This window comes from Papaver somniferum, chromosome 7, assembly GCF_003573695.1.
Source record: "Papaver somniferum cultivar HN1 chromosome 7, ASM357369v1, whole genome shotgun sequence".
NCBI lineage: Eukaryota > Viridiplantae > Streptophyta > Magnoliopsida > Ranunculales > Papaveraceae > Papaver > Papaver somniferum.
In genome coordinates, this window is record NC_039364.1 from 268,401,172 (window position 1) to 268,409,667 (window position 8,496).

Genomic DNA, 8,496 nt, shown 5'->3' on the forward strand with positions numbered 1-8,496 from the left:
CGGGAAGAATTTACACATTACCACCTCATGGTTCTTCCATTGGATTAGGGACACAGCGTACATCTTCAAATGCTCGACTGCGTCTCCCGTACCGTCGAACCTAGATGGAAATGTGGGGAGCGTGCACTTGGGTGGGAAGGCCCTTAGTTCTAGCTCTTGGGTGAAATGGGTCCTCTCGGCCTCGCTTATGACCTCGTCTAGCTTATCTTCTTCGCCGCTTCCTGACATCGTTCTAATCTTTTCTTCTAACTCCCTTAGCTTGGCTTCGTTTGCATTGTCGGTCCTTGTGTCTCTCTGTTGATGATTCCTCTCGTGCCCTTCATCTTCTTTTGATGAATCCTCGGGTGGACCGTACCCTCGGATAGGTGGTGTCGGGGGTTGTCCTGATCGGCCGGAATTGCTCGGTCCTGTCGTTGGTGGTACTCGCCCGGCTCGGCCTTGGTGACCCGATGTCCCTCGGCTGGAAGACCCTCTCGACCTCGACCTCAAGTTCCGTAGCTGATAGTTCTCAAACTCTAAAACTAGGTTCCTCTGCTGAAGATCCCTTAAAGCCGCCTCTTTCCTTCTTTGACTTTCTAGAATTTCGAGTAGCGTTGGATCCGTACTCTCATGGCTAGAGTGACCATTTGGATGGCCTAAATGAGCAGGGGGTGGCACCATCATCATTGGTATGGGAGGTGGTACTGTAGGGGGTATCTGGGTCGATGCCGCTGGATCGACTCCGATAGTTGTTTCTCGTCCTAACTATACTCGCCTAAGTCGTTCTTTCTCTCGTCCGAGTGCTTCTTGATACTCAAATTGTCGCCTGGTGTTTCGTCTCTGGGAATGCAGGATTAGCGCCTCCTCCTCATCTTCTGTGTCTGATGCGGTGAGTCCATCTATTTGATCACCCCTCCTCTGAGTTGAGACGATTCTATCCATAGGCGAGGGGTCATCGTCTCGTCCCATATCGATTTCCTCATCCACAGTCGGCATACCCCTTACAGCTGCTCGTGATTCCTCAGGTGGTGGATGCCCCTCACTTCCCTGCATCGGCCCCGTTACTCCTCCTTGCATGCTACTGCCGGTGATCGTGCGGTTCCTCAGAGTTCTCCCCATCCCTGAAGTGCTAGCCATCAGACACAGTATGCTGTAAGTCCGAGAGTCATCCCTACCTACGTCAGCAGAAACAGACAACACCTTACTTTGACCTGTTTTTGAAAAGTTTCTCTAGTTCGTACGGTTTTAAAGGAAAAAGGTGACTGATACCAAAACTAAGTTTCAAAAGTACGATTCCCTCTACTCTATCATGCTGACCTCGCCAGTCTGCCCTGTTTTGACTCTAAGTGTTTCTTTTAGACGGGTATCGTGCTACGTCGCTTTCAAGGTTGCAGAACGTCGCTTTCAGTACCACGACTCAGCATTAACTACAAATTTTCCTACATTCCCTAGACTCCAAATCATTAACTCCTAGTTCTTTGCGAAAAAGATCCAAATTCGTACTTTTTATGAGGTCAACACACCACATCAAAATTTGGATCAAAACTTATGAACTTCCTTGGAACTATACAAGATGTCTTCCCTGAATTCCTTGGGTTCTTTCGCCGGCGACTGATAATCTCGCCGTGCTATTGTTTTGGCATTTTCACAAGCCAACATGGGACCTCAAGCAACTTCAACCACACATCGAAGATGTTATTTGGGAGTTTTAGAGGTATTCCGTTGTTGAACTCGTATGACGAAAACGAAGATTGAAATACGGAGATAAGTGCGAAAATTAATATGAAAACGAAGATTGAAACATGAAAACAGACTCACCTCCGAGCATGGATAGTCGATCTATTATCAGGATCCTTCCCTGGCCTCGACCAAACGCTAACAGCGTTATTTGGGAGCTCTTGAAGGATTTCCTATCAACTCGACTGCTCGGAATTGAACCAACTGAAAATACTTGCTAACGACACGACTTCAACAATGAAAACTCAACCATATCAACAAAATTCAAAACTAAACAAACATACACAGACCTCACCAAACAGATTCATCCCATAGCATCAACTAACACATAAGGTGTTCTTAGGAGCTTTTGGATCGTCTATGTTGGCATACGCAGCCAAGGTATCCGGAGAACTTAGACGTTCCCCTTAGTCGGCGCCAGAATGTAGTGGCATAAAACCACACACTACATCCAATGGTGTAGAAGATGAATTAAAACTAAGTAAAGATGCACAAACAAGCATAGACACAAAGATATACGTGGTTCGGTATGATTACCTACGTCCACGAGGTGAAAGGATGAATGTTATTATTTATTTTCTTTGATTACAAGTTTTTGTATCCTTCTCAAATGGTGTAACTCTCAAACTCTCAAATGTAGTGTCTTGTTTCTCTCCCTTTTAACCTGCCTCTCTCTCTCTCGACCAGCCCTTGTATTTATGGCCAAGGTCGAAATACAACAGAATTACAGTGTTGGTCACATTACATCAGTTTAGTTGTTCTCTATCGGTCCTGTGTTGGCGTACGCCCATCTTTCTGGTATGGCCGATAGAGTCTTGGTCTTTGATAGTTCTTCACCCGAGGCCGAGTTCTGATCGTCTGGTTGACACGATGTCACCCTTCTTTCTTATCGTCCCATTGTTTGACCTTCCTTTGTCTGACCGAGTGCTTTCCGATCGTCCGTCCGACTTGTCAGAGGATAAGGGTCACGTCCCATCCGACAACTGTAGGGCCATCACGTCCGACCCACGTGACACCTCTCTCTTTGCGTTATTTGGTTCTATCTTGTGCTTCGCCGCTCTTTCCTCTTCGGTGTATCATAGCTTAGGATCTTTCCACCTAGCCCTGTGGATTATTTACACCTACATGAAGTTAGCAAATGCTTACACAAAGGTGAAGAAAAATGCAGTAAGTATCGCTAAATCTTACCCTTCAAGTGGTGAATCTTTCATATTTCAATGACATCGCATTTTTTGCTAATCTTGATACCATTAATAGCTTCGGGATAAATACATCGCATTAATTATACAAAAACTTTATTAAATAAAACCGAAAAGATGCAAAGATTGAACAATTTACCAAAGTTAAAAAGCGGGGGTACAACAACCTCACCCAATATTTCGATTAGCAATCTGTATGGACAAACTCCAATATACTTTCAAGAGAATCAACTAGACTCAATCCTAATAAATTATATCAAAGAGTTAATATTTCTATCTCTCATTTGATCTATGCTAAAACAAATAGAAATTTGTGAGACTTTATCAAATACAAGAGATATAAACTTGGATGGTACCAAAGACCAATATCCAAGGATCAATCAATTTCCAATCAACAACCAAAGGTTGGATTTCATAATTGATCAACACAACGCACAACCTGTGATATTTCAATTATATAACAAAATATAATGCGGAATAGAAATAACACAGACACCAGAATTTTGTTAACGAGGAAACCGCAAATGCAGAAAAATCCCGGGACCTAGTCCAGATTGAACGCACACTGTATTAAGCCGCTACAGACACTAGCCTACTACAAACTAACTTCGGTCTGGATTGTAGTTGAACCTCAATCAATCTCACACTGATCCAAGGTACAGTTGCGCTCCTTACGTCTCTGATCCCAGCAGGATACTACGCACTTGATTCTCTTAGCTGATCTCACCCACAACTAAGAGTTGCTATGACCCAAAGTCGAAGACTTTAATAAACAAATATGTATCACACAGAAAAGTCTACAGTAATAGATAAATTTGTCTCTCATAAAAATACCTACAAGTTTTGTTCCTTCTTTTGATAAATCAAGGTGAACAGGAACCAATTGGTAACCCAGACTTATATTCCCGAAGAACAACCTAGTATTATCAATCACCTCACAATAATCTTAATCGACGCGGCGAAAGAAGATATTGTGGAATCACAAACGATGAGACGAAGATGTTTGTGACTACTTTTATATCTTGCCTATCAGAGATATTAATCTCAAGCCAATCGTTACGATTGTACTCAACACGATAGAATCAGCAAGATCAGATCACACAACTACGAGAAAGTAGTATCGGTCTGGCGTCACAATCCCAATGAAGTCTTTAAGTCGTTAACCTCGTTTTCAAGAAGAAACCTAAGGTTAAAGGAGAATCGACTCTAGCTAATATAACTAGTATCACACATGAGGTGTGGGGATTAGGTTTCCCAGTTGCTAGAGTTCTCCCTTATATAGTCTTTCAAATCAGGGTTTACAATCAATGTTAGCTTGGTAACAAAGCATTCAATATTCACTGTCAGATGAAAACTTGATTAGATTTAAGCTAATATCTTTCAACCGTTGGATCGAAAACTTAGCTTGTTACACACAAATGAAATGCACGATTTTAGGTTTGTCTAACCGTACCCAAACATGTACATTTGTTGGTTCAACAATAGTTAATCAAATGGTTAGCCATATGAGTACTTTCATATCAACCATATTCTTCTTCACCATAATAGTTCAAATGAACTAGCTAGAGAGTTGTTCAATTGTATAAATCTTATGTAACTACAAAAGACACAATCGAAGCAAAAATGATTTGATTCACTCGAATTGATTCATGAACTTTATAGCCACGGTTTGCTTTTTGCATTCCTTAGTTTTTTATAAATGTAAGTTCACAAAAAATCGTCTTTAGATATAACCAACTTAAGTTCGCAGACTTAGTTCGCGGACTTAAGTTCCCAGAAGGAGTTCTCAAACTCCAGCAGAATTTCTCGGGAAGAGAACTTCCGCCAGTTCGCGGACTTAGCTCACATCACTTATTCCGGTTTTCCTGATCAACAAAGTACACATACTTCGGTTCAAGGAAAAAGTAATTATACATATATATGTGTTGCCACACAATGCTTATTCCAACAATGGTCATATAATCTAAACTCTCATTTCAATCATTGAAACATTCTTAGAGGACTATTATATAGTTTTTATTCACAAACTATTTTTCGTCAAAGCAATTTTCAAAGTGATTGAAACATAACATGAATTTCGTCACTAGGTAAAGATGAACTTGGCCAAAGCAAAAGCTTACCAACACATATTTTGAGAAATAGATAGGCGAGATAAACTCGGGTCGAAATAACAAATGTGTATAATCAAAGTCTATATAGCAAAACGACTTTTGTCTCAAAATCGGAGATATATTAGATAGACTTTTGAGTGATAAATAAGTTCAAGTCTCCACATACCTTTTAGTCGACGAAGTTCCACCAGTTCCTTGAGTAGTTCTTCGTCTTATAAGATGATTGCCATGGAGTTCCTGAGCTCAACTACACTTTCTATCCTAGTCCGAGACTTAGCTATAGTAGACTAGAAATCAAGACATATAGTTTTGATCACTAACATTGACAAACATGCTTGAGATAGCAACGCATGCGAGTTCGACCGAGCAATGCTGTAACACAAAGACGATCGGTTCCTTCACTAACAAAAAACCAACATTGTTCAGTAATTGCCAAAAGGTGAAATGATCATACCTTCGATGTAATCTTTTACTCCAAGGACCCCTGTACTAGCAACAAGAGTATTTCCACCAGCTTCAATAACCTGCTGACAAATATTGATATCCCAAACGAGTTGTGGATATATTTCTTTTGTTAAAAACTTTATAATTTAATGTAAGTTTTGCATGTCCGCAAATAAATACATATTAATGCAGGATCCTATAGATACACCGAAGACTTACAGTTCTAAACAAAAAAAAATGAATTAAAATACTAGTCATATGTATGATTTGATTACTCCATACTACTAGTCTGGAAAGAAAATTATAAATCTATCAAATGCATACACAAAGTGAAGAACAAATCGATAAGTATTGTTGAAGTATGATATTTCAAGTGGTTCGTCTTTCATACTGCGACATCTTCAGTTGCTATTGTTGATACCTTTAATAGTTACACGATGAAATCATCACATCGGTTATACAAAATTTTCATTTAAGGAAAACTGAAACTATGAAACATTGTACAAGTTAGAAAATGAAAACAATATCCCTTGATGAGAAATTAAGAAAACAATGAAGTCTGCTAGGATCTACAAATGTATGAGGACGTAATTTAAATATCTCTTAATGCTCCCCGAGACACGATAACTATAACATAGAACTCAATTACTGAAACCCTAAAAACATTTGCCACCACGAATGTGCATAAGACAAAATAAAATGACAACAATACCAGAATAGTGGTAAACTCATACCATGCCATCTCCAGTGAATACGAAAACTACTGGGCATATTCCAGACGCAATCCTTGCGTGGTTATCTCTTCACCCAGAGAAATGCCCGTAGTCTTAGTAGCAGCAAGAGAAGGAAACATGTAGGATGCTCCAAGTGAATTTTAACATTACAGGTAAATCGATGATCCTTGTATTAATGGTGGGTAATTGGTATCTACCCTTAAGAAAAGTCAGTAAAGGGAAAGATTATTTTCTTAATTTTCAGATTATGTTTTTAGGATTCATAAGTTTTTATTATAGAAAGGCAACTAAAAAGAAAAGAAAATTCTTTTCTTAAATCCGTGTGAAATATTTGGGGAATCAATAAGGGTCTTTTAGACCGAATCAGAAAAATATATCGAGTTGGTCCTAGTTATTGAGTTAATTATGATTTTTACGCTCCTCTGGATCACAATTTTCTTTCCCTCTAACAAAAATCATATTTTATATTTTCGAACATTTTAGGTTTGAACCATTTTCATCTAGACTATGTTTCAAATGTATTACACGGATCACACCTATGTTATATTTCAATTTTTCACCTATCTATTTGGATATTTCGACATTTGTTATGATAGTCTTTGTTTCTCATATGTGATTTATGTATTGTTTTTTATTTAATTTGAAAATATAAAATATATGTGATTCGTGTGATACACTTCACATATACTAAACCTAGCTTAATTGGGGGACAAACATTTTAATTGGGAGCCTTGCACTAGAGGATAAAAAAGGTCACCTAATCCTAATTTGGGTCAACCCTCAAAAAATATTTTTTAAATGGCTAAAATGCCCCTAAATAATTAGCGATAATATGATTTAATTAGAGTTTAATTCTTTTTTTTTCAGATTTTTTGTCTGCAATTTTATGTCTGATTTTTTTTTTTGCCCAGATCTGTATGAAAAGTCGTCATGGTATTGAAAATTTTCAGTGACGACCCCAAACAGTCGTTAATTTTTCGACTGTTTCAGTGACGACTCTAAACTGTGAAGATTCATTAATGGCGGAAATGTACGACAGTTTAGTGTCGTCATAAACATAATCAATTCCCTGACGACCCTTTGGAAGGGTCGTTATTGTTTTAGTTATGCATATGACGACTGTAAACAGTCGTTAATGTTTTAGAAGTGTCGTTAAAAACAGTCGTTAGTCCCTAAAATGAGTCGTTATCTTCTTCGTTAATGGCGGAAATGTACGACAGTTTAGAATCGTCATATACATAATCAATTCCCTGACGACCCTTTGAAAGAGTCGTTATTATTTTAATTATGTATATGATAACTTTAAACTGTCGTTAATGTCTATGAAGGGTCGTTAATTAGGATCGTCATTTGAAAAAAAAATAGTCAAGAGTAAAACAGTATATTCACAGTCGGATTAATACGCCCTTGAAAATTTTGGGGTGTAAATAAAATTTCATGGCCCCCAATTAGTTTCTTTGGCCCCCAATCAAACGAGGATACTAAATGGTCCAAAATGCTTGACAACGAGAGCTAATGTTAGGCACATATCTTACAAGTGTCCCCTTTACGTGTAGACAATGTCACAATAATGTACACATTTCCAAAGGAAATAAAAGATCTTAGTTAGAAGAGCAACCTTCCAGAACTTCGCACAAGGAAAATTGAGTTGAGCTGCAACATGCACTGTTAACAATCATATAAACAGTTTCCACGCAGAATCAACCATTATGAGAGAAAGTCAATCTAGTTAGGATTCACACAGTGCAAACTCTAACAGTAATAATGTCAAACAGTACTAATGCAAGAAATTCCACATTCAAATAATTAGAATCAAAGTAAAATTAGTTGATCAATAGTTCATCCCATTGCATCAACTAACACGTAAGGTGTTCTTATGAGTTTTTGGATCGTCTCTGTTGACATACGCAGCCAAGGTATCCTGAGAACTTAGACGTTCCCCTTAGTCGGCGCCAGAATGTAGTGGCATAAAACCACACACTACATCCAATGGTGTAGAAGATGAATTAAAACTAAGTAAAGATGCACAAACAAGCATAGACACAAAGATATACGTGGTTCGGTATGATTACCTACGTCCACGGGGTGAAAGGATGAATGTTATTATTTCTTTTCTTTGATTACAAGTTTTTGTATCCTTCTCAAATGGTGTAACTCTCAAACTCTCAAATGTAGTGTCTTGTTTCTCTCCCTTTTAACCTGCCTCTCTCTCTCTCTCGACCAGCCCTTGTATTTATAGGCTAAGGTCGAAATACAACATAATTACAGTGTTGGTCACATTACATCAGTTTA